At 36.6% G+C, this 27,265-nt stretch overlaps 1 long non-coding RNA gene across 1 annotated transcript; it reads right to left on the minus strand.

Annotated features, from left to right (window-relative positions):
- Positions 1-16,678: 16,678 nt before the first annotated feature.
- On the minus strand, positions 16,679-22,808 carry LOC146440215 (uncharacterized). The gene is made up of 3 exons (XR_014851082.1): positions 19,776-22,808; positions 19,141-19,234; positions 16,679-17,977 (listed from the first exon to the last, which is right to left on the minus strand). It is a non-coding gene; the product is annotated as an uncharacterized LOC146440215 (long non-coding RNA).
- Positions 22,809-27,265: the final 4,457 nt, after the last annotated feature.

Here is a 27,265-nt window from a genome sequence, read left to right on the forward strand (position 1 = left end):
CTCTCATCTCCTTACTGCTGTAAGCCTTTCTGTGTCATCATTCTTTCTGTGCAGATATGTGTAGCTGAATCCCCCAAGGTATTTTTGCCATGTTTAGCTTTCCTTTCATCTATTTAAATTTCTTGATCAAATTTATTAGCTATTCCCAAAAAGGGTCCTACCATAGCTCTCTAATTTTCTTTATTCAAGCCAGCTCTGAAAAGCACTGATAATTTTCTCTTACTCTCTCTTTAAAATAGGAAATTAAAAGTCTCACATTACTTTTTGACTCCAAGAGATATTTAGCCTATCCACCAGCAAAAATTATCACTGTCTCTGCTCCCATATTTCCCCCCAGGAATCAGTAAATATTGCCTTTTCCTCCAGCCTTTCACCTTGACCTCATATTGGCTTAATAGAATCTTTACCTCTGTAAAGGACCAAGAGTTGGTCAGGTCCATAGGGGAAGCATATGGTAAAATGCACACAATGGTAAAGAATAGAACAATTCCCATTGCTCTAATATAATTCATTTTCAAAAAGCTTTGTGGTTTCTAATGACAGATTCCCTATGCTGTAAAACTGAGCACTAAAAAAGCCAGAATACATAGGAGATTTAAATGTTTGAAACAGATCAAAATTAGAGGAAATCTGAATATTGAAACCAGAATAACTAATCTATAAATTACTCACACATAACCTTTCATTTCAATAGTGACCTTGGTCCCAATCAAGAATTTAGGGAAAAAAAAACCCCAACTCTGGAGAGTTTTTTAAATGCATGCCTCATCAAGTTATCATAATTAAATCATAATTTTCATCAAGCAGTAAAATGTGACCAAAGTACCATGCGAAATTATTAATCACAGCACATATACATTTCAATTGCAAACAGTTAAAGATGCATTTATTAAAGTCTTAAGATAATAATGAAATAAAATCATGTTAATATTTTGTTATTTGAGGAGGAGTTAGAGGTATTGTAGAAAGTTTGTTATTAAAAATATGAAATCCCCAATCCTGAAAATTATTGATATGGATAAGAGATTCATTTTGATATATTTTTCTCTTACTGTTGCATCATCAATTAATAAACTGAAAATGTAAATCATGTTCCTTATATGCCTGATTTTAGGTACAGTCTACTTAAAGTTAACTCCAAAGACAGCCAGAAATCATTACCCACAGATTTAAGCCCTCTCTACTTTAAATTTCCACACTCTTAAAAAGATTTGGTTACTTTTTAATAGACATCAGAGACATATTCATGCACAAAATCTGTATGTGGATGCATAGAATGTCCCATGTGAAATCATTTTATTTAATTACATGAACATTTAACTATTATAGAAAATGAAACCATGTAACATAGCGAATATAACTGAGATCACATTAAGACTCATATTCTGCAACAAGGATGCAGTATGCTAAGCAAAACTTAATCTCTGGTAAAAGATGTTTTGACAAGAAACAGAAATGATAACATTTCAAATTCATCACATTAATCTTTGTATCCTTTTTGCAACAAACATCATATATGATTTGTCAAAACACTACTCTGTGAGTGTTCTTCACTTTCCTTCACATCAGGTTCCATGGTTTTTATACTGATATCGTGAGTAGTGAGCAACCTCCTTATTTAGAAATTATGCCCTGCTGACTCAGCAATCAAGACCTAACAATTAGATCTACCTTTCTAATGAGAATCAGCACTGTTACAAGTCCACCTATCCATATTAATTTCTTGTTTCCCGGTATGCAAATATTTTTATCTTAACTCCAGGTGATCCCTTTTTTTGCATCCTTGGTTATCTTCTCTTCCTACTGACCTCTGTTGGTTTTAGTTAAGATCATTCTAGCAAACTCAGAAGAGACAGTGACTCCTCCATTCTCTCTCTTGCTGTTCCTACCATTTCTTTTGAGAGGGAAGGTCCAGAGACCTCAAGCTACAGGACCACCAACTGGGCCATTCACAGAGAGCTATACCCCTCGATATGTCTGGTTATTTGACCTTCTATCTTTCTTTGCCTCCTTTACAGAGGAAAGGTTTTCCTTCATATGAAGTGTCCTGAAACACTTCTGTATTTTCTGAATGTAGCTACGACATTGATTTGATGAGCCAAAATGTTGAGGAGTCTCCTTGATGTCTGCCTGTCCATTAGGTAGATTTGTTTCTTATAAAGATACAGGGGTCAGAAATGTTTCTGAGTTCTGATAGAGTGTTCCTTCTGGCTTGGTTGCATGTGGTGTTTTGCTGCTCTAATTTATGCTCAGATCTCTGAACTTAGTTGTCAGTGGTGCAAAGATGGTATCATATTCATCTGAAAGAAATAGGTGGAACAAAACATGCCTCTCTCCATGTGCTTTGGCTACACCTACACTGTAATTTTGCTGGGAGGTCACAGATGCTGCTGGAAGGTAAGCAGGGCCCAACACTTTCTGCCTTCACTGCATTTGTGAGAAACCCATGCTACAGCTGACTCTGTGGTAAACAGTGCCAAAGCTATCCTGTCTACTCAAAATCAGCCAGACTTCAGGGAGAGAGGTTGCAAAAGGAAGACAACAGTCCCAAAGTGATGTTCTCTTCTGTGTTTTTTGTATTATGAAAGTAGAGAAGGAGAAAATGTTAGTGTAAAATAAGGAGATCATAGGAAGAGATGGAAAGAGAAATCATCAAACATGCATTTGATTTATAAATCTTGATACAGTGACAGAAGGAAAACAGTTTTATATAAGCCATGAGGTGTTACTTGGAATTGAGAGGGTCATATACTGAAAGAATTTAAACAGTGGATAACTTTTTTAGTGGACTGGTAATAAAAAAAAAAGAAAAATATTTTCAAAGATGAACAGAGGACAAAAAGGCAAACACAGCAGGATAAAGCAAATGAGGAATAGTGTAAAGAACTTGACAGAAATGAAGATAAAACTCAAGTGTGCACTCAAGATAGAAATGAGCTAAATAAGAGATTAAATTTGAATTTATGGAGACTAATAAAAATGGACATAAGCTCATTAATAGAAGATTATTAAAGTCCGTCTAGTTATCTGCATACAAATAAATGTGTGATACAATGAGCCTAAGTAGAATTCTTTTAGACTATAACAATAAAAGTATATTAATATCATGGGATATAAATTGTCTTTAGCTTAGACAGAAAGTGTAATGATGCTTGGGCAATTAAGACAGAGAGGGAGAATTACAACTGTGATATATAGGTTGGAGGTTTTTGCAAATATATCTCTTGTGCGTTTTTAGAAGTGACACAGTTGAACAGTCACCATGAGGGCTACATTCAGAGAGGAAAAACATCAGCTCCTTAGGCAATCACAGGCTTACAGGCCAGATTTTAAACATTTTAAGATGGAGTGGAATTAATTAAAGTGCTTATCTCATCTAGGGGACAACTTGTACTATCTTATTTTATATATGCTTGTGTTTGTATAGATGATGGAGGGAATGTTATTCCAACTACTTATCTGCAGCTGGACATTTCTCCATAAAACTTTATCCCCTGTGTCCAAAATCCCAGAGGCTGTGATTTAATCCTGCCTTTTTTTTTTTCTTTCCCTTTTTTTTTTCCTGTTCAGACCCATGCACTTGTTCTCCTACTAGTATTACTTTTTTTTAGTTGTCATTTCCAGTTGAAGCTATCTCTTCTGATTCTTAAGGATAGGCAATCTTAGATATTGGTCATGGCTATCAGTACATTCAGTTTGTTCTCCAAGTACCCAGAAACTGGCAAGATTCACAAAAATTCAAAAGAAATCTGGGACATACAGCTAATTCACTAGAATATCCCTCCCCTTGGGAAGAGTTAATGGAGAATTTAAGAAAGCATTTGACATCAGCCAGTTAGCAACAATTCCGCATCAAGTATTAAAGCCACTTGCTTTCCAAGGGGAAAAGGGGAATTTACAGTGATCTTTTCACACGTGACCTGAGCACATATACTTTATTCCTTTTTCCAAACTATTTTAATTAGATTTATGTGCTCCTTTGCCATCTCTCTTAGTTTGATGTGTTTCTTTCAAAGCTGATGCATATCTTCTTGAAAAGAATAAAAAGTAATTAGATGCCTTCATTTTTCTGTGATTCAATACTTTGGGTTTTTGAACATGTCTGTTGCTTTGCATGTCTTTTCAGAGGAATTTTCAGCGGAATTTTCGCATTCCTCACACAATACAGTTGGTTCATAGTTTTCATAACACTGTTTGGAATAAAAAAGATGAAAATTCAAAACATGCCATAAACACAAAAAATATCCTTGCTACAATTATTACTTATTTGTACTCTCATTGTGGCAAGAGACTGCAGACAGAAGCAGGATTTAATTGGAGTTTTACCTTGTTTAAATACTAAAAGAAAGAGGATTTTTAGGTTCTTTAAAGAATTTACACTTTAACACATTTTCTTCTAAGAACTTAGAATGGTTTAATTCAGCAAATGAAGACCAGAATATGGCTACTGTCTTGGAATATGATAGGGGGAGCAAAGGAAGCAAATAAATTCTAACTTTGAAGATTAAAGCAACTTTGTCTGATATAACCAGAATGAATGCTGAAACTTGAGACTTTTTTGGGAGTTTCTTGGGAGCTATAAGATTAAACTGCAAGATTCTGGAACACCTTTTCTTTGGATACAGAAATGCAAACAGCAGTTTTATGGTGGAGTTTAGTTAGTTTATACAGTTTCAACTACATATAGTACATATGGCTACTATAAAGTCTCGGTAAGCTTCCTACAGACTGTTGTTGGGACACAGCCTGAAATTAATTCATCTGGAGAAAAAGATTTGGGGCACATGGATGGAAGCCCAGCTACATCTCTGTATCAGGACTAAAGGATGGTCTCTGGCCTGTTACATTAGTTACAATCTAGTTGGAAAGTCTTCACTCCTTTCTTGCCCCTGGATGCATCTTATTAAGGAGTTAGTTTCCTATTTTCCTTTCTTTCATAAGCACCATTTCTCCTCACAAACCTCCTTATACCACCTTTGCCTTTTGCTCCCAGTTCCTCACTCCTACCATTTCATTTTCTTGCACTGGGGGCTCTGTGTGAACTGACTTGGCCATGACAGAAGGTCTGTTTATGCCTGTTCTCCTTTCTTCCTTTGACTTTTGTTTATGTATGATCAGCGAAATGCTTTGAATCAAAAACACATTTCATGACATCTCTACAGAATAAGTAGGAGCAAACTTGCATGATGTCCTCCCATTTAGGGTCAGGCCAAACATCCTTGCTTCTGAATTAGACATTTGTCTGGGGAGCTATGTCATGCAAACTTTAGTTCCTAGACTTAATGCACTATTTTAAATTAAGGTAAGGAAGGAGGATTAAGCAGATGTCAATGCCCTTGTGCATGAGTTACAAGAAAGCACAAAATGTACCATTCCAAAATCATAATCACCTGTTCATCAATATTTTAGGGAGATATTTATGCCTTATTTCAGAAATGACAGGGGAAAAGATATTATCCTGTGGAATGATTTTAAAGAAACAAATAGAGAGAAGACATAATGAAGTGTGAAGTAGGGACAGATAAGAAACAAAATTTGGCTGCACTTTGATTTTTATGAAGATAGCTTTTCTGATCCAACTTTTCTGCCAAGAAAAAGTACTACTTCTTCCATAGTATACTTCTAGTGAAAGACAGAAATTTGACATAAAGGTACAAAATGGTTGACATCAACTTGATAAAATACTTTCAGCATATCACCTGATACTGAGGATTTATATCCTTCAGTAAAATTACATTGTCAGTCTGTGAATTCCAGTGGGAACTTGGCTAACTCATTGATTATTTTAATATGTATATCTCATATATCAAAGGTTCAGGTTGAATCAAAAAGAGTGAAAAATCTCAGAGAATAGAACAGAGGAGACTTTTAAAAATCCCAGATACTTGCTTTTTGAAATACGGCAGTTATTTATTGGCAGACTTAAAATGAAATTTTAAACAGGCTATCAAAGGCATAATTTAATTTTGGCATCAGAAAATTTACTCATATGGTAAACTGGTATCTAGAACTGAAGAGAAGCAGTTTTGTCAAGATCTCTTCAGACATTTAAAAATGATGAAGAAATCTTTATGTATTGAAGGGACACCCAAATAAATTATAAATCAAAATTAAACACAAATATAAATAGAAATCATAGAAACAGAAACAAAAATAGAAGCGTTGCAAAGAATCTCGAGTGAACCCAAAATATGCCCCAATTCCCAAATAAATAACATTGTCTTAAAAGAAAATTGAAATGTTGATCACAGTAAAACAAACAAACAAACAAACAAAAAACAGACACACTGTTTTAAATAAATGCTAAAAAAGCCCGTTTAAGTGGCTTTCAAGAAATTTGATGCAGAAAGAAAATATTTAATTTACTTGTTTATCACAGACCTTTCATTTTCATAATGACTAAACCAAGTTTAGTTTATTAAGGCAAAAATTTTCCATCACTTGGAACTCATATGCAGCACAGTGAGATCAAGCTAGTATTTATGGTATAGAAGAACATTCTAGTGGGAAACAAACAAAAAAAATTCAGAAGCCCTCCACAAACATGCATGTAGTTAACTCCTACCCAGCCTCCCTGAACTTCTTTCTCAGCCCCAGGTCCATTGGCTGCTCAGGCTGGAGCCAAGGACACCCCATCAGCTCCGTGGTCCCAGGAAGATCCATTTTCCCAGGGCCTTTGACAGCAACTGGGCACAGCACAGAGGGGAGATGGCCCAACTCCGGCATTTTATTCAACATCTGTAGCCTGAAAGTTTGAAAAAAATTCAGACCTGAAGTTAAGAATGGGTATATTAAGGCAGAGCTAAAGATTGATTTTAGTGTAGTGGCTCATATCCTCCCAATGAAGGAAGGAAGAACTACAATGGTTTGCTGCTAAATAAAAGGTGAAGACAAAAACAATCACCAGAGCTATCCAGACTATCCTCCTGCATGTGCACTGACCACTGCAAGGGGCTGAATGATAAAGAGGTTCAAGTATTAGCCCACAGGATGCACAAGATGAAAATTAAACCTTTTAGAAGTGTAAGTCTTTATTTTCATAATTCCCAATTATTTTGTAATGATACCTCATGGCAGCAAGAATCCAGAACCAGCTAAGAAAAACAGCAGATAGATATTTCAAGTTTTTCCAGTTATGACATTTTGTTTCATATTTTCAGTAAAAATGTGGTTAACAGGAAGAAATTTCGTAAGTATCTTTCTGAATAATGATTTTTCACTTTCCAGTCAGCTACATGTAAAATAAAGACTAAAGAAAAATAAAATTGATTGAGAGAGAACAAGCCTTGTGATCCCTGAAAAACTCACCTCATTATATCTCTAAGAGAATATCACCATTATATTAATAATCATCATCTCTAGGATGTGGTATATTTTTTATCTAAGAGACTGAACAGGCTTTCAATTTCTCCATTTCCTCCGCTTGCTACACTTTGTTTCATGCTCTGAGAAGTCCTGGAGCGTATAAACTCAATTACTTTTGGATGAAACTGAACTTCCTGAGTGCACATAACATTTTCCAGTTGCTAATGTGCTTGCAGTCCACAGGAGCACTCTCGAACTGCTCCAGGAGGAAACTCTCAGCAGTGTGGAGGTCAGGTTCTCAGCACCAGTCATTTGATCATTGCATCTGTTCTCTGATCACACCACATGATTACACAGACAGAGCATTCCTCAAATCAGAGCTAGGATCAAAGATATTTAAAGTTATCTTTCCAGTCAATATATGTTAGCTGCCTGAGAACCTCTCAGTGTGAAGGAATATTCTGATGTAAAAGTTAAGAAACAGAGGAACATCAATATCTAGTGTCAGTGCAAAACTTTAAAACACAACCCAGGTGCATTCCTCACAAAGAGTACACTGCTCCATGTTATGGTTTTGACTTTGCTTTTGTTCAGTCTTACATACTTTGGTTATCATTGGGGGGAAATAAGATGTAATTTTTGTAAATAACAGCTTGGACTATTAATTTAAGTTTAATGAGACTACACTGTTACTCAAAACTTGGGTATGCTATTTGATTTGGATCTATTTTAATTTTAGTCCAATGGCTTTTAAATTAGGTCACTGACCAGCACATTTACACATCCTCAATTAAAGCAAGTTTAGTCACATTATGCTTTGTGGAGCATTTCAATGTAGCAGCAAGATCTACGATTATATTATAAAATCTCATGGATAAGGGCAAATAATTTTATCTGAACAGCAATACTGGTTAAATAATTTTATCTGAATAGCATTACTGGTTAAACAGAAAACCTGGTTTATTTGAACAGAAATACCATGTCAGTACATCACTTGTCACTCCTGTTCTTTACCATTTAGGAGCAAAAATTCCTGATTGGCAGTTAAAACAGTTTTTACTGAGATCCCAGGAGTTAAACAGCTGAAGAATTGGTGCAATTAAAAAAAAAATCTTGAAGAAGATGCAACATTGTCTGACATCAGGATTTTTGCAGAATTTGCTATATCTGATTGCTTTTCAGTTCCTATCATTAGTATTGATGCAAGTCGCTATACTTAAATAAATTTCTTAGTAAATGTGTCTTTTTTTTTTTTTTGCTATGAAACATGGCATTAGATTTAATTCTACATTGCTGGATTTTTTTAAGATAGAGATTTTTATTTTGTGGAGTTTTTATTATTATTATTACTATTATTATTTGTTAATTCTACCTGTTATAAGGCCAGCAAGAAACTCTTATATTGTTTTATATCATATGTAATATCCCAGAGGGGAAAAACATTAAAAGGCACATTTAAATAATCTTTACAATTACTAAACTGAAATAGAAATAAAAATAATAAATAAATAAATAAATAAATATAAACTTCCTAAAATGTTTGTCAAAAAAAGATACTTTATGTTAATACGAAAGTCTTTGATACTATATAAGCAATGACATTAAATTAATGCAATGGGAATGATTCTCTGCTACAAAGATCAAAGTGGAATTGAAATTAAGGAAATCTAAGCTTCATCAAAAAGGTATTCAGATGAACAGTTATCTTATCTAGAAAGAAAGCTCCCAACAACTGTAAACTGATACTATAGTTCAATAGTAACTATAAACATGTTCATTCAGTTGAATAGCTGGAGCTAAAAAAAAAAAATACAAGTGCTTAAATTTAAATGTTGAGCAAGAATATAATTTCCAGCATCTTAAGTATCAGACCTTGAATAATAGCATGCCAGTTATTTGCTGTAGAAGGATTTTTTGATAAATATTATTTATAAGAGATAAAATATTTTACATCTCTTTACATTTTATTTCAAAATAAATATTGATGACACTGAGGCTTTATTTTTCACTCTAACAAGAATTAGATGTCATGTTTTTACCATATGTTTTAACATTAATCCAAAACATGTAAGTTGTTTCCAATATTGTGGACTTACAACCCAAACAGTTCCCTGATTCAGAGACCCACAGATCCTTGCTTCCCCATGGTGGGCAGGATGACTGCAGCATCTTCTGTGTCACATTGTCAGACAACTCGCAGTGGGTGGAGGTGCTTTACTGCTCAAACCTCCATCCCCACACATGGAGGGATGCTGGGTTTGATGGTGTGGTGCAATGTAGGCAATCAATAAATCCAAACTCACAGAGCATATGATAAAATTATGCTTTTCTTTTGAGAGAAGCAGCTGTTATACACTTTTCTGAGGTTCAGGGCCCTAGCCAGGAGAAAGCATTCTATGAGGGACCACAAGGACTGCATGATGAAGAAATCTTTTGAAAACCTCCTTTTGTTACCTTATAACAAAAGTCTCCACAAGAACCCTCTTTTCAAAGGAAAAAAAAAAAAAAAAAAGGTGTTCCAGTCATAGATATAGGTGATATAATTAAATTCAGGGTAATAATATAATCAATACCTACTGTTGCTCCAATGTGCTCAAGCTCTTCTCTTCAAGGCCAGGTTGGCTGAGGCTCTGAGCCTCACTTGTCCCTGTCCACTGCAGGAAGCTTGGAACTAGATGAAATTTAAAGTCCTTTCTTACCTGACCCATTCCATGATTCTGTTATTGAGAAACATCTTGTCTGATGCCTGAGTAAAAATACAGGAGAAACAATATTTATTGATAAGTATTAGACAGCCACAATATACAAATCTTCTTTTTCGTTCTAAACTTCCTCAAATTCTGGGAAAAGGATACAATGCACATATATTATACAATAATCTGACAGCTAAAATATCTCATGACTGTTTCAATATGCAAAGTACTTTGTGCCTAAAAACAGTCTTTATCATTTTCTAATTGGAGCCTTGTTAGGGAAAATGGATGCAATTATGAAAAATAATAGTATATTTTCTCATTTATATTAATCTATTTTCTATCACATTTATAGGGATTGTGAAGGCATAAGGGAATGATCTGGTTGCAAAAGAATAATAAAATTTGAAAATAGAGTTCATTAAGGATTTTAAAAGAAGGGAAACCTAATCAACATTCAACTTTAATGTTCTAATTACATGATAATCATGTAATCACCATTGTCTCCAGTCACATGAACTACAAAAAGTCATTCCCAAGTGCACAATAAAGTGCCAAAACATTAACTGAATTACACAGCAAGCAATTTTTTGTTCAAACATTTTCAGTAGTCTTGGTTGCATTGTTCAGAGTTTGGTTTTGTTGTGGATTTTGATTTTTTTTTTTTTAATTATAATGAATAGGTGGAAATTAGAGATTCCTTCTAAAATTTAAAAAAAAAAAAAAAAATTAGCTGCTGTTATTTTCTAAACTTCTTTAAAATGCTTCAGAATCATCTCCAGCAGAATCCTGCAATGGTGCCATGGACTGCAGTCTATACAGTGGCTTGCAGGAAATTTCCACTTCTCTCAAACAGCTCTGACAGGGAGTTTAGAAATGAAATGCCATTGAATTAGTAACATTCCAATTTATCAAACCTGCAGATGATTCATTTTTTTCTCTTATCCCCTTATTGAACAAGTGATACAGACATTATTGATGAAATGGTCATATGCTACTCCATCATCTGGAGCACTCCAGCTCAGTCTGTAATTTATGCTTTTTGCTCAAAGGAGAAAAAAAACAAAACCTCCAAACTATTTTCAGAGAGTGACAAATGTCAACATCAACAACCTTGTGATCGATTTTAATTCCTGTATGATGTAAACACATATGTTAATTTCCTGTCATTACAGTAATTGCAGCAAACATAATTAAAATAAATATGTATCTGGAGTTAATTTACAGTTGTACCTTGAGCTATTACTGCTATTTCTGGTTCTAATGTGTGCACCTAACTGTAAACAGCATGTAGAAATTGCACAACTAGTTTTTACTATACTGAAATACCCAACAATCCTTACAGCTTCAGACTGGAACTGAGTACTCTCCTGTATTTGATAAAAAGATGAAGAGAGAAGGATTTCAGAAGCAAGATATTCTCATACAAAAGGAAATGGTTTAAGTTCTTGGAGTCTGTATAGATTATCTTTACTAAAGATATTATCCTTACTAAAGGTTAGAATAAAAATCACAAATTGGTTGCTAACAACTATAAATGTATACCAGAATAAGAAAGCAAGACTTTTAAAAAATATGTACGATTTTGAGAAACGTAGCAAATTTTGGTAAAAAATTACATGCTTCGATTTTTTATTGTTTGTTTAAAAACTAAAATTAATGGGCAAAATTACCATACAGTTAATTAAATTTTACAAGACCTTGAAAACAACATGAAACAGTTTTTCTTGCCCATTAAATTCTTTATTTTCCTTATAATCAGTTTCAGATACATTTCTTTATTTATTTTGTTGGAGGAATGAAAGCAGAAGGTTTAAAAAAAACCCTTCATGCTTCAAATTCTGAGAGTTGACTTTAGCTGATAAAAGTCTGTGACACAGCAAGGCAATGTAGATTCTTGCTGGCAAACTCTACAGCTTTGCAAAAGTGTTTATCAGCCTTTATGAGGGTGCACCTGGACTGGTAAGAACAGTTTCAGCTGTGTTTCAGAACTTTAATTCCCTGACTGCCATGGTTCTTGCCTGCTCTCAAGATCAGCACAATAGTGTTTATGCTGCAGAAGAGCCAAACTCAGCAATGCCCAACTTCAAACTGGCCTCCCCACACACTCTCAAGCAGGAAAAGGATCACAGTCATTAAAACTCAAACATATTCTGTGTCTGAAGATGACACACCAGTGTTTGCTTGCCTTCAAGTAGTAAGATTACTAGCCCTCTCATTTACCTGGAACATCAGGTTACAACCAAAAGCACCTGAGGTCTTGTCAAAAGGAAAGCCACACAGCTGAGAAGAATTTTAAACGCTCTTTAAACTTTACAGGATTCCCAATAATATCACTCAAGGGAGTCTCACCCTCATTGTTAGGAGTAAGCAGGGCTCCAGGCAGATTAACACTGAAGCAAAGCATCCAGAAAGCCTGTTTGATGTTGCAGATTAAATATCTGCTTTTAGTTTTCTGGTCAAAACTAATTTCTCTAGCATTGAAACACTTTGATACCACAGGCAGAAAAAAAATATGTGTGCAGATAGACAGTGCCATATACATCCTAGGGTCCAATTTGTCTTACCCCACACGTGATGTCTGATGCCTCCTATGCACATTTCTTTTCCCTCCACACCACAGAGGAGTTGTCATGTGCTCTGCCTTTTGGTTATCTGCACTGTACATTCAGAGTCCAGAAATCCAAATCAGACCCTTTTTTCAGCTCTTTCCCAGCTTTGACCAGCAATGCTAATTATATGGAGAAAGGAGAGACTGCAAGTTCTAAGGGAAGTGGGTTTGGCTTAACAGCATTTAGGAGCATGGGGCAGGATCATCTCTCTGTCTGAAGTGAAAAAATTACCAAGGGCATGCCTCAGTTCTGAATATTTGTCATTTTTCAGTTTCCTGTAGTTTATAGAATCGTAGAATGGTTTGGGTTGGAAGGTACTTTAAAGATCAATTAGTTCTAATCACCCCACCATAGATGGGAACCTTTCATGAGACCAGGCTACTCAGAGCAGAGGGGTCAGCACAGAGCCTTTCCTTCTCCAGGCTGAACAGCCTTAACTCTCTTCGCCTGTCTTCACAGGAGAGCTGCTCCAGCCCTCTGATCTATTTAGCGGCTCTCCTCTGGGCTTGTTCCATCAGGTCCACGTCTTTCTCGTGTAGTTATCAGTGTATGTATATATATATATGTGTGTGTGTGTGAATATATATGTGTGTGTGTATGTGTATATATATATATATGTGTATACATTGTTTCTAAGTTGTGAATTCCATTCTGACATTCCCTGCAACAACAATATTCTTTCTCATGTTAGAAAGCCTGCACTTAGTAAGCAGTTTGTGTAAGAAAAGTTGTTTGGGAAGCTTCTACTCATGAGTCCTTTGATCCTTCTTCACAGACAATGAAGCCAGAGAATAGTGACTGAGCTAAATCACTGCCGCCTCTCTGGGGGCTGGAGGGAAAAATCAGAGGTGTTAAACAACACTTTCAAGTTTCAATATTGTCAAACCATGGGTACTTTTTCTTTATTACCTTCCTTTCATAAAATATATTTTTCATCTTTTTTTTACCATCTCAGAATTCTAGAATCATCTTTACTGAATCCTTTTAACAGTGCCTTTTGTATCATTAACACTTCTTTATCTTTCCTGGGAAAAGACATTACCTGACAATGCCCACAATCACACTTATTTTTTCACAATCAGACCATGCTGATTGCTTCTAGTCACCCTACTAACAGTGAATTCACTTTCATCCGTTTGCAGTGCCTTAAAGCAAATATGAGGCTCCATTGCTTAGGACCCATCTGGGCTAAGATTAGCTTAAAAGTTAGCAAAATACAATCTCTTTGATAATCACCTCTTACTAAAACTGCATTATGTAGCAGCCTCATTACCTAAGGCTACATGTGTTTATATTAGAAAATTATTTGTTTATACCTACACTCAAACTTACTAAATTTCAAACTTTCATAAAAACATTTTTCTGAGTCTGCTTTCTGCCTAAGGCATTTTTGTGTGTCACGGGTGAAAACACTTCAACAACTTTTAAGTACAGTGAGCAAAACAAATACTCTGTTGCCATTATTTAAACTTTTTAGAATAAATTTAATACCTGTGGTTTGCAATAAACCCTTGATATTTGAAAAGAAAAGTCTTGGAACAATAAAGGAAAGCCCACATCTATGTGTAAACTACGCAAAATGATTTTTAAATCCAGATATTCCCAAGTTTTCTTGGTACCAGATGTGCATCTATAACAAAGGAACTAAGGAGGAAGCCATTAAAAAATTCTCAGTGATTATGTTTATAGGATAAAACAAGAATTCATTTTATTCATTGGAGCTGAGCAAGCAAAAGACCAACAGAGAGGCAACGAAGGGCTTTGATTCTCTTCTAGAGGAAGGCAGTTTAAAGTCTAGCAGTCAGATTTACCCTACTTAGGGGAGTCTGTTGTTGTGCTCTGAACTATTTGCAGCTTCCAAATACCTAGTGATTGTCTTTTTGGCTTCTTTTTCCCTGAATCAGAATTAAACTTGGAAGAGGAATATTAGAGCCCAGAAGGTTCCCTGCTGAGAGTGGTCTTTGTAGACAGCAGGGCGTGACCCAGACAACATTTAAGACCTTGACTTTACTAGTGCACAAGATGTGCCAAGCAACAATCTTATGAAAGACCTGTCTAGGAAAAAAGGTTTCATCTATTCTATTAAATTATCCTCCAATATAAGGTAGCTGACTGCAAGGTGTCTAGTGAGAGTGGTCCATGGCCCATGTTAACCCTGAACCATGCCAAGAAATCTTTTGAGAAAGTATGAGATCCAAAAGCATGTCATGAGCTGCTCTGGCAACTCACAGGAAGAAATTCCAGCATGCAGAAATATTCCTTGAGATTATCATGTTTACTAGCCAAAGTAGCAAAAAGGTGTAGTTAAGGTGTACAACTTTCATGCCTTTCAGCAGGATTAATGTTTGGTTAGTTAGCTGTGATTTTCCAATGGTCTGAGAGAAGGGTTAAGTATCTCGGAAGTATCTGACTGTAAGGACACGTGGTCAATATCCAGTGAGATACATGGCAGAGAAGAGTGTGCTTAAGTGTGTCACCAGAAAGAGCTAGGTTCAACTGCAATGTCAGTAATGCAGGCCTGAACCTCAGAGAGGTCCGTTTCTTACTCTGTCTCCCATTTCTGAAGCTGTGTTTGATGTTACATAATGTTAGGATAAAAATCAGGAATAATGCTGTGAGCAAGGAAAAGAAGACACATTATCCATCCAACAGGAATTTTCTTCCTTACAAAATCATGTTTATTTTTCTGTGGTACTATTACCTGGAAAATCTTGTTACCACATTTGCACAACATTGCAGAAAGTGCAATTCTGTGGAAAGACAGCAGTGTTTTTCTAACTAGAAAAGGCCATTTCCTCATGGTTCAAACACTGTCATGTAGATCACAGGCAGGAACACAGAAGGTGAGAAGGGAGTTATATTGATTTTGAAGAACTTCAAAAGAAAGTGGTAAACACAGATGCATTGTGTGGGGTAAAAGATACTATTGGAGCGACTTGAAACATGCTCTGAAAATTCAGCCTGAGCCATGTTTGTGTTGGAAGTAACATAAAAAATTATCTAGATCCAACCCCATTGCCATAGGCAGGGACATCTTCCATTAGAACAGGTTGCTCATAACCTCTCCAAACTGGCTTTGAACACTTCCAGGGATGAGGCATGTGCAGCTTATCTGGGCAACGTGTGCCAGTGCCTCATCACTCTCAAAGTAAAGCATTTTTTTCCAAATATCTAATCTAAACCTACCCGCTTTCAGTTTAAAGCAAGTCCCCCTCGTCCAGTCACTACATGTGTTTGTAAAAGTCCCTCTCCAGCTCTCTTGTAAGCCCTCTTTAGGTACTGACTGGGCACTAAATGCTGCTCCAAGGAACCTTCTCTTCCCCAGGTTAAACAGCCCCAGCTCTCTCAGCCTGTGCTCTTTGGAGAGATGCTCCACCCCTCTGAGCATCTTTGTGGTCTCCTCTGGACCTGCTTTAACAGCTCCATGCTGTTGTTATTTTTGGGGCCCCAGAGCTGGACACACCACTTCAGGTGGGGTCTCATGAGAGCAGAGTAGAGGGGTAGCATCAAATTTCACTTCTATTACATTTTCCTTGATATATTCTTTCATCACACTTTGATACCATAACCTTTCACTAGACAAGAAAAGTAAACAAATGAAAAAAATTGATTCTTTTTTCTGATGTTCAATTACCAGCTTTATAGATAAATTCACATGCTTTAAAACTTTCCTCCCCAAACAGGTCATCTGTAAACATGGAGAAGGACAAGAAACAAAATAATTTGCTCCACTTACATATTCTATTTTCTGCGTAGCTTTATAATGTGCAAACTATTCAAGAGAAATAGTTTCTTGGCTCAAACTGAGCTGAAAAAAACATTAGTGATTGCCTAAAGCAACATAAATAAAAGAACAAAGTTATGGTTTTTATTCAGTGTTTGACTTTTGTTCTTGTTTTCCATTGCTGAACCACACTTCTCAACAAAAAAAGACCCTGGGTGTTTGCAAGCCTTACATAATTTCACCCGGGGACTGTAAGCTTTAGTTCTCCAAAATCTACGCCAAATACAGTCAAAAACACAAACAGAAAGATCAAGCACTTAGAGGCACTAGAATGTTTCCAATTTTTAATTTAGCTGTAAAGGAAATTCAAACTTCAGCATACAGACATAAAGTCTACACCCTGCTTATTAAGTCTCCAAGATAACCCATATAAGACTGCAAAAATAAGGAAGAAGTAAAATGAGGAAACTCAGATGCAACGGTAGTCCTAATGAGGAGACAGCAAGTTTTTTTGACAAAGATTTCTCAGCTGAGGACTTTACAAAACCTGCACACATAGGTCACCTGTAGCACTCATGAAACACAGGGATTTACAAATAATTTACAGGTCCCACATCTGAAAATATGGTAGTGATTATCTGTCACAACTTGCCAAGCAACAAACAGACCACCTTTTCAACTTTGATTTCCATTTTCATCAGTGTAACCTTGAGCATGCCCTAGACCTGTATAAACAGAAGTTCTTTTAAGTATTATAATTCTTCTTTAAATGAAGTGAAAAAGTAATAATTCCACATATTGCAAAGCAGTTAGTGATCTCATTGTCCCCTCATGTTGCATACATATTTGTTTATCGGCATGAAGCAGCTTCTTATCTCTTTTCCAAGCCCAAGGCAAACAAAGTAAACATTTAATTAGAAACATCAGTTTCTAAACTTATTGGCATTTTTGCCTTACAATGAACTCCCAGCTCACTGAAAAATACACAAACAACACAACTTTCTCTACATTTGTATGTACTGGTGTAGGAGAAGTCATTATTAGTATCACTGATGCCTGTTCTTTTACAAACTCCTTTATTCCAATGTCATCTGAGGAAACATTAAGCAGACATGGATTGATGGTTTAAACAGATAAATCCGACGCTAGTTTTTAATCCTGTGAATATATATGCAAATGGCTGATGATGACTTTAATGGAAATTTTGCCTATACAAACATTGCCCTCTAATGGGAGAGGAGGAACAAGAGCTACTCAGAATTTTTATTTGGATCCCATGGGTCATAACATGGATGGGTCTTATTGTGCTTTTATCTAGTGCTTTGATTAACCTTCCATCGCTTCATGGAGTTTGAGGCTTCAGGGAGCTTCATCTAGACTGATTTCCTGGATAACACAGACCATTTGTTTTCACCCAGCAACCCTTTTATTAGTACCAAAAAAAAAACCCTCCCAAATGTTTTACGTTAAAGCACTTCGCTTCATAGAGGCTGACAGTTGCATAGCACCACGATGAAGCAGGGAAGCTCAGTATCACTTCAGGGCCCCAAAGTAGCAGAGAATAAAATAGAGGATATACACGTCAATAATCCTCCTCTCTGTTTCAGTTTGCCAAGGAGGAAAAAAGAAGGAACTCAGCAGCCCTGTGAATATGAATGGCAAAAATATTTCTTTCCACCTCTAGCCCTGACGGTTGTTCAGACCGTATTTTTCTCAATACAAATGATTGTTTTGTTCCCCAGACAGGTGACATGGTTAGCTTCAGGGCACTGCCTTACACAGTCTTGGTCACCTCTGAGGTGAGAGAAAGGAAAACAAAATAAAGATAATGTTAAAAAAAAAGTAAAACAAAAAACCAAAACACAAACAAGAAGAAAAAACCTACCCAAACAACTAAAAAAAACCCCCAAAAACTAACACAGAAAAGCCCCACCCACAACACACATAAAAAACCCCCCACAAAAAAAGAACAACAACAAAAAAACCCCACACAAAACACAATAAAAAAACCAAAACAAAACTTCCTTGATTGTGCCTAGAGGAAAAGTTTCCTGCAAACCCGGAGAAAATTTTAGAAATGGCGTTTTTTAATACCATGTGCCCTAATGCAGAGCTGCCCTTCTTTGAGCAATATGAATGCTCTCAAAAGGTGAAGTAAAGCTTCTTTCTTTCTTTTTCTTTTTTTTTTCTTCTTTTACTCTCCCAACTCATTTATATTTCTGTGAACTATGGTGAGTCCAGAACCTCCCCAGTATTTAATTACCTGCACTGCAAGTAAAATACATCTTACCTTAAGGCTGATTTTTTCTAATATTAACCACCAGCCACTGAATCCTGTTTTGACTTTTTCTATGAATGTTAGAAAGTTTCCAGCCATCAGATTCACTTATGTGTGAAATGATCTTTCAGCCTGCTTTTCAGTAAGCTCAAAGGGTTGAGTGCTATAAGTCTCACATTGTTTTGCAATTCATAGATCATTTTGAGTGCCTTCCTTCAAGCTGTCCCTATACATCCCCCTTAAATTACAGAGGCAGATGCAATGGATTATCATTTCAGCCTTACAGTGGTGCAGCTAGAGGCAAGCTCATGACCCTGTTTCTACTCTTTACCTATACAAGGATCACATTACCTGTCCTTGCTCCCAGCACTACATTGTGGAAGACACGAGGAGCTGGCTATTCTGGGTATCTTAAAGCCGTATTTTCCAAGATTTACATTCTCTCCCTGCAAACTGTCTTCAGTTCTTACCTAGACTAACTTATTTTTTCAGCATTTAAGTGCATTTTGGGGGCATTTGAACACTTACTTTGGCAGTTGTATTTCTTCATGGAAATATGCAGTCCTCATTGCTTATTTTTCCATAAAGAGTCATGCCATGGCTGGACGTGCCTGGTAAATTGCTTCATCATTATAAAGAAAATGCTATGTAAATAAATACTAAAATGATACTCCAAGGGTAGACTTCTGTTATTTGCAACAAATAAAAAGTAAATTTAGAGATTTGCAGTACACAAGCCTTTAATTCATCTGACAGAACCCTCATTATTTCTTAGGTGAAACTTTTTAATTATTTTGACATTGGATACCATATTGTATCACACAATTAACAATATAAATAAGCACAATCCATCCAAAAGCAACTCTTACTATAGGGTTATAATAATACTTTTACGCACTAAAATTCTTCACTAAATTCTAAATCTCAGTCAAACAGGAAATCAAGAGAAGACAGTGGGAGGTCTGCATGAAATATTGAGATGTTATCCAATTGAGCAGGGGTGGGAAACAAATAAGAAAGGTAGGGACATGATAGGCTAAGTACACCTCAGAGTCATGCAGGTGATTAAATGATTGAAGCATCTGCATATAAAGAGCACCTGACATATAGGGAGAGGCTTAGAGATCTTAGAATGTCAAGAGAAGGCTCAGGAAGGATCTTACCATTGTGCATAAACACCTGACAAGAGGAGCAAAGACTCTTCTCAATAGTTTCCACTGGCATAAAGAGAGGCAATGGGCACAAACTGCAACACCTGAGATTACACCTGGGCACAGCAAAACTGCTTTTTACTGTAAGGATGGTCAAACAGCAGAACAGATTGGCCAAGGAGGTTGCAGAGTCTTGATTCTTAAACCCAGCTGGACATGGTCCTGGATAATCTGATTTGGCCCTGCTTGAGCTTGGAGTGGGTGATCTCCAGCAGTCTTTTCCACCTTGATTGTTCTGTGCTTTTGTGCTTCCATAAATATGTCATACATTGTAGTAGTCTTTAGTCCATCAGTCTCTAATATTTCCTTCAGTCTTTCTCTTTTTAGCCAATAAGAACTATAATACATAACTTACCTGAATTACTACCTGCTCTGTTTTTGGAGAAGGTAACACATTGATTGAGTGAATACTGCCAGCAGCAAGGGTTCACATCCAAGGCTCTGAGGTGATGGGAAGACTATTTTTTAAAAAATCCTCAGGATACTTCTTGGTATTTTTTCAAGAAAGCCACTGACAAAAGCTAGACTGAAAAGATTAGAGGAGGGACTCTGTCAAGAAACAACACAATGAGTAGGAGACAAGTTTCTATGCTCTCTATTTAATCAGGGTTGCCCAGCATATGTGAATTTTCCCGTGTTTCAAATTTACCTTGTTCCAGTTTAACACACTTTTAAAACACTGACTTCAAGCTTGGAACACACAGATGCCATTTGATGCATTCACTCTGAAGTTCAGCTCTGATCTCAGTGCATCTAGACACACCTTCACCTGCAGCTTTTGTGATTTCAAGATGACTGGTAAACACTGAAGAATTCAGCTTCTATGTATTTCTCTTTTTAAAACTGGACTAGAAGTTTATTCATACAGTACCCAGCATCTCAGTGTCCTCAACTGAAATGCAAACAGGAGACTCTTGCACTAACTTTTATGACAACTTTGTGTGCATGTATGTATGCATATATATGTGTATATATATATGTATGTACGTAATGTTGCCTGCACAGGCTCCAGCAGCAGCAGAGGGTGCAGGGGAGCTCTGTGAGGGGAGGTCAAGACTACCTAGTGCCTGACAGATCCCACTCCAGCCAGCTCCAACCAACCCACTGCAGGACAGCAAAGTCCCACGGATGAGGGGGGAGTGCTTCTGGCAAAGTGTATGTAAGAAAGGACAAAAATGCTACAGTGGTAGTGAGGACTAAGGGGAAAAAGTCAGAGGAACAGCCCTGTGAGATGGGGACAGGAGGAAGAGGAGGGAAGGAACAGGTATTCCCAAAGGCACTGCAGCCATGGAAGACCTGAATGGGAGCACAGATTTATTGTAAACATCCAAACTTCCTTAGCTCTTTCTGTGATTAATATCAGCAAAAGTATTTCACAAGAGTTTGTCACAAAGCAAAAACACCACAAAAAAGGTGAGAAGGATGAAGCAGCAAAAAACCCCAAAATGTCCAGACCACAGCCCATGGTGCAACCCCTATTCTGTCATGGAGGGGACAGAGGGTGCCTGCTGCAATAACACGGGGGTCAAGAGGGGATGTTTCTAGAACCTGGGGAAGGAGGAGCTGTGTGTTTTCCCTAACTGCTTTAATGTTTGTTTCTTGGTCTTGTTGCTAATTTCCAATACCCAAATTAATAATTAAATATTCATAGTAATTGGCAACAAATTTAATTAATTTTCCCAAATTGAGTTTGTTTTTCCCACAAGAGTAATTGGTAAGTGATGTCCCTGTCATTATCTCAACCCATGGATTTTCTCACTCTTCTTTGACCCATTTGCTCCTCTGTCCCATGGAGGGAAGGGAAGGAGGAAAGGAGGGAGGAGTGGCCACACAGGGCCTTGGCTGCCAGTGGAGGCCAGTCTGCACAGACCAGAAGCTTCTGATATGGATCTAGATCCCTGAAACCTCAGATCTCCCAAGTATGCAATAAGGGCACACTTGATCAGTGATTTGACTGTGTGTTCACTACAGTTTGTTTGGAACAGTATCAGTAACACTGTTAGGAGACACTCCTATTTTATGCATAGTTTTTAGTTTCTTTCTCAGAATAAGAACTTTGTTCTAAAGAGAGTATAAAAATTCCAGTGGATGTTGCCCTTTGACAGCATAGTGCATGTGAGCACACGCAACCAACCAGAAAGACCTGGAATGGTAGATGTCTAGCTTATCCTGCTCAACAGAAGCAGTAAAGGAAGGTTCAATGAAGCTTCTCTAATTATACCTTAATTTACGTAAATATTGTTTCTAGAAACATCGGATCCTTTTCTTCTCACAATACCATTCTAAAGATCAGCCTTCTACTTTTAACCAATCAAATAATCATCATCTTTAAGGAGCAGGAAAAGAGGAGCAAGAGATCTGCTGTTTGTCATTTAGCGTTGTAGTGCTTAGAGTTTGCGGAGTGGGGCTGGATGCCTTAGAGGCAAAGCCTTGCTCTCAACCATGATCTTTGCATCATCTCCTTGAACAGCAGGCATGGGTCTAGCTCAGAAGCTCTTGGAGATTGCCTGTGGGTCTGGGCTTAAAGCTGACCTTTCGTTTGAGTGCAAAAATTAGTGTTCCTTGAAGTATTGGTAATGCTCAAGAACCTTTTGGAGATTTTTTTTTTAATTGAAGAACTGAGAATAGAAAAGTTTACTTTGTTTTGCAGTGCATTTTCAGGGAAGTCACTGCTGTTATTTTTTGTTGCTTGTATTTCATTGGCTTCCAGAAGAAGTATAATAATCCAGTCCTCAAGTTTACACAGTGTTCCTAAGGGACAAAAATATTGCTGCAAAACCAGTGAGGTCTCAAAGGTCCCAAGACCTACCATCTCCAAAAGTGTTAAGATTCCTTCCACAGAAACAACTCTTTTAAGGCTTATTGACAGCTGCTGATTCAGAAATACATTCAATAAAACAGCTAGTCAACTCGAAAAAGTGGCAATAACAAATACTGAACACTCCGTTAGGAGTGAGAACATCTGGTCATCTTAAAATGTGGAGTAAAAACTACAGCACTTAAGGCCAAGTTCCCATTGTCTTCTGAATATTTTATCATAAACATCCAAACTTAGCTCTTTCTCTAATTAATGTCAACAAAAGTATTTCACAGAGCTTTGTCACAAGGCAAAAACACAAAAGCAGTTAAGTGCATGAAGAGGGTAATATATAACTGAAATAATGACTATAAACTAAAAGTGCTAGAGAATAAATATTTTATAACCAGACCTGTCCAACATTCTTAGTAGAGATCAAAAGACAGGCATATATTTTTCCAAAAGACTCCTATAAAAACAATTCTACCACAAAAATAACACTGAATCTCAGATGTTGCTTAGAGCAGACAAAATAAACCATGAAATATCATCATATATTTAACAGCATTGTGGAAATACTATGTAGTTCTGTATTGCAGCTATGAGGTATAGTGACACAGTTTGCCTGTTTAATATGATGCTGTGGGACGTGCCATTCCAAATAAATAATTTGTTTCAACAGACAATGCCTGCAAGTGGCAAACAGCATGCACATGTTTGCCCATCATATCATTTCTGTTTAGGCTGAGAAGATTGTGAGGACTAGCACATTTTTCAGTATGTCTCTGTACAACTAATATATACAAGATAAGTAAAGCCAATTCTACTCTTCTTGTCTAAATTTGATTAAAAGATTAAAAGCAGATGATCTGTGGTAAAATTAAGCTCACAGATAATCCCCAACACATATTGCATCTGTGTACTAACACACCCTATTTCTCATTTGAGTAAATTAGCCCTCATTTAGTGATGTGCTGTGCTGCCAAACCGCTTCCAAGCAGTTTGTTTTATCTCTCCTTAATCCCACAATTTAGACATGCCATAGAAACTAAATATGAGTGCAGACTTTGAAACTGGAAAAGGAACAGTAAGAGCACGCTCTTGCAGCAGAGAGAATTTGTTTCTATTATTCATTCAGCTAGGAATGAAGAAACACAAGGGGACAAGCAGAAAAGAAAAAAAAAGGAGCAAAGCACTCTGTGAGTTTATAACAGAAAAAGAGGATACATTTAGGAAAAGACACTCCAGAAGCCTTAGACCATATGCCACAGATTATTTCTAAAAGTTGGGCATAACAAGCAATATTTATAGTGGTTTATTTCATTTATACAGACCTACACACCATTTGTGCCATCAAAATTAAAGAGTAGTTGTCCTATAAACCTTTTGGCAGTCCTTCTGTTTTGTTGCTATACTACAAATTGACCATGAAAAGGTTTGTTTGATGACAGATGCCTCTATATTACAATATGAATAGACAGAAGAAAACTAGTCTTTCTTTTTATAATACAGCATATTGCAAAGATTGTCTTCTTTCAAGGGATTCATAGAAGGTAGACATTGATACAGGGTTTTTTGTTAACTTACAATTATATTTTCTATACCTCTAAAAATCTACAAATTTACATTTGATACTGTTACAAGTTCTGGTTTACCAACACCTGCTTTTTCTGTGGTAGATATATGTAGTAGGTTTATGTGGTAAATTTTACTGTGGCTTTTTACCAGAGTCCAAACCCTTTTATAACAACTGAGATGAAACTAGGCTGCTTGTTGGTTTATTTTGCCTCTTTTAATTAGCTCAGGAGGGCATTCTCCTCTGAACAATTGACAGAGATGCAGAGTATCTACCAATCAGTTTAAAAAATTAAACAATTTTTCCCTTAACCATATCAATACAGATATTGCATAATCAAAAAATGCATAATTCAATAAAGAACAGAGGAATTGTTTGGGTTTTTTTAAAGCAAGGGTTCTGTTTCATTGAACAAATATTATATCTGAATGGAGCCTTGAGAGAATGTTCATATGCTTCCTTTAACTTCATTTTAAATGTGTTTAGTGAAGAGAAGAATTCAAATAATTGTAATTATCATTTAGGAATAAAAAAGTCTGATTGTAACTGATAGTAAACTCCATTAAACTTCTAATACTTTTTGAATGTGTTATTAGCTACACGATTCAAAGACTGAAAAGAGAAAGAAAAAATGTGAAAAAGCTGGTTTTATTTTTATCACATTTATGTACAATCACTAGATGTAACCCGAGGCTTTTTTATAATATAGGGTATTCTTTTGATTTGTCCTTCAGACAAGAAAACATAATTAATTGGAGACACATTTTCTAAACCTGTGAGAGAAATACATGTCTTGATTGCTGTCAGTTTAGTCTTTTCAACATTTCTAGATCCCTAGCAACAAGATACTTAGGTGCTGGTGTTTTGTTCAGTAAAATAGTGTCACACATTTGTTAATTCTCTATTATCGAATGTGTTATTTACAAAAGGAGAATGAGTTTGGAAGAGGCTTTACCAGGTCACCTAATGTGCAAGCAGGGTCACCTAGACCTTGTTGCCCAGGACCTCTCTGTCTCCAAAGGAGTCAACAGCTCCTCCCAATTTAGTGTGATCAGCAAACCTACTTTGTGTATCTTGGAGTTCTGTGTCCAGGGCCAGTCCAGTGCTATGCATGGCACATAACGAAGCCTGAATTTAACTGCTGGGCACCAGGAGCACAAGTTATTTTCAATAGAAACCAATGAATTAAAAATAAAATCTTGGTCAATGTTAAAAATATACCCTTAAAAAACAGATTAAATTAACATAATTCCATTGTTTTCAATTTACTGATGTGTCCTTGAGAAGCAGCTTATTGCTTTCTACTTTGCAAGTAAATACTGTGGTGATTTTCTTGAGCCAATAGCCTGTGAACAGATTTTAGTGGAGGAGAGGTTGAACTGGATGGAGGACCACTGCTCCTTTACCCTTACAGAGAGCAAAGCCCTTCTGCTTTGCAAATAACATCTTGAATAACATCAGCCATGCTAGGTTTATGTGAGTGGGATGACAGACATCATTCTGAGGGAATGAAAGGGAACATCAGCAGGCAGCCTAAATGGCAGTGTATTTACTTCTACACTATTCATATATTCATAAATTCACACCAGCTGAGGATCTGGCTCCTGAAGCTCCCTTTCAGTCCAAGAAAGCAAAGTGCCTCATCACAGAGAAACAAACTGCTCACAGTTGGTGCCATTCAAGGTGCAGTTTGCAAAAGCAGAAGTACTTTGGAAATACTGGGAAAAAATAGAAAGGACAGTGGTTTCATATCCAGTTCACTGAAATCTCTCTTCCCAGATTCAAGTGAATAACCAGAACAATATAAGATTTACTGCTTGTTTACAAACTACTTTGAGGAAGGAAATACCTGAATAGCTACTGGCAATTATGTTTGAAAATTAATAATTCTTTTGTTAACATTTATATTGTATCATAAATATCATAGAGAGCAGTTTGTGGATATGAGGTTTTCTTGTTTTCATAATTCAAAAAACTGCCTTTCTCAAGCAGGGAAGCCACCCAGTCAAGTAAACATAAAAACCTGAAAGAGGCAGATCCCATTAAGATGGATGTAGTTCAACAGTGCAGAAAATATGCTTTGTTACAGAAAAAATAATTCTCTAGTAAAGTATATGGACAAGTAATGATATTGGATTTCTACATATTTCTTTATCAGGAATTGATTTAATTTACAAGCTACAAAAAACTGCTTACAGAAGTAACGTTAATCAATTATATGCTGCTCGAATTATGCAGTGTATTATTTTTTCAGGATGACTTAATTACTTTTGCCTCATTTTCTGTGCATTCTTAGCATCATCATGCTAGAAAGGATATTTTGAAACAGGTTAGATTTTGGAAAGATGTCACTGAACAGGCAGTGACTAATTATTAATAGTGCCTAACCACAGTTTTGCTGGCTCAGGGAGCAACTGTATTTAAGTAACAGCCTACCTTTATACTACCTCTGCATAGCACCTACATGTGGAAGAGAAAAATGAGAAAAATATGCAGGAGAGGAAAGAAGTCTAGCTGTGGAAAGTCCATATTTCAGCAATACTTTCCCTTTGCAGCAGGCCAGTACAGAGGCAGTTAGAAAAGAGCTGCAGTATGTGCTGCTGTGACCTGTGCCAGAAAATATTTCTGAACAGCAGAAATGAAGAAAATCACTGAGGTGGTTGACCCAGTGCTTGTTGCAGTCTGCAGCGGGCCAGTGCTCCGTGACACTGAGAAACTTGCGTTTGTCTGAATCGCCTCACCTTCTAGTCCTTCTGTATGTAAGAATTTGCTCTTGATCTACCCAGTCCCTTGGAATATAGTCTCATCTCTCCTTTTTTCATTTAGAGAAAACAAAAAACAGGAAAGAGGAGAGAAAAAAAAAGAAAGAGAAAAAAGGTACATGCATCAAGGATGCAGAGAGAGACCAAGGCAGAGAGGTCATAAAAAGCAACTGAGACAGGACAGTATGCTAAGATCAGCATTCATTAACTTAGGAAACTTGGTTATGCATCTTTTGTGTCAGAGATCTGCCCTCTATTCCTGCAAAAGCTTCTCTGCAAGCAGATGAAATTCTAACCCATAATGAGC

This window comes from Lichenostomus cassidix, chromosome 3 (genome assembly GCF_008360975.1).
Source record: "Lichenostomus cassidix isolate B80296 chromosome 3, HeHo_3.0, whole genome shotgun sequence".
NCBI lineage: Eukaryota > Metazoa > Chordata > Aves > Passeriformes > Meliphagidae > Lichenostomus > Lichenostomus cassidix.